The sequence below is a fragment of the Fukomys damarensis genome, unplaced genomic scaffold (genome assembly GCF_012274545.1).
Source record: "Fukomys damarensis isolate Sample0158 unplaced genomic scaffold, DMR_v1.0_HiC HiC_scaffold_23, whole genome shotgun sequence".
NCBI classification, from domain to species: Eukaryota; Metazoa; Chordata; class Mammalia; order Rodentia; family Bathyergidae; genus Fukomys; species Fukomys damarensis.
Window position 1 is genome coordinate 65,026,695 of NW_022900935.1, and position 659 is coordinate 65,027,353.

Here is a 659-nt window from a genome sequence, read left to right on the forward strand (position 1 = left end):
CAAGAAACACACCTAGTGCAAAAAGAAGCCCATAGACTGGAAGTGAAAAGAGAGAAAACAATTCTCCATGTGACAGGAGCCCAGAAAAAACAGGGGTAGCAATCTTATTTGCAGACAAAGTAAATTTCAAACCAAAACTGATTCTAGTATTATCGATGTAGGACAGTACCGTATCATACCTCTATGAATGTAAAATATCTTATACCTGCTTTATGATACATAGTAGGGACTGTGCTTTATCAGAGCTACATTTAATGATATTACTCTAGAATGTTCTCTTTCCAGATGATTAAGAGGCTAATAAAATAAAAATGGTCCCAGGTACCACAACAGCAACAAAACTTTGCTGTTTTCTGGATATATTCTTTTCTTTGTTTTTTTTTTTTTTAATGGAATGTGCTCAATGTCTATAATTTTGTTCATATGACTGCAGAACCTGGAAAAGCTGTCGCTGCTATCGATGTATAGCATACTATTATTAGTCTTTTTATATAAATATAAATATATATATATATATACATATATATATAAATTGAATTTTGGAAAACTTTAACAGTGCTGCCAACTTTGGAAAAAGTCATCCCAATTTACTGTGTTGAGTTGGCATTGTACAGAAATGGACAGCCATATTGGTCTAGAAATGTTAATTTATTTTTTTT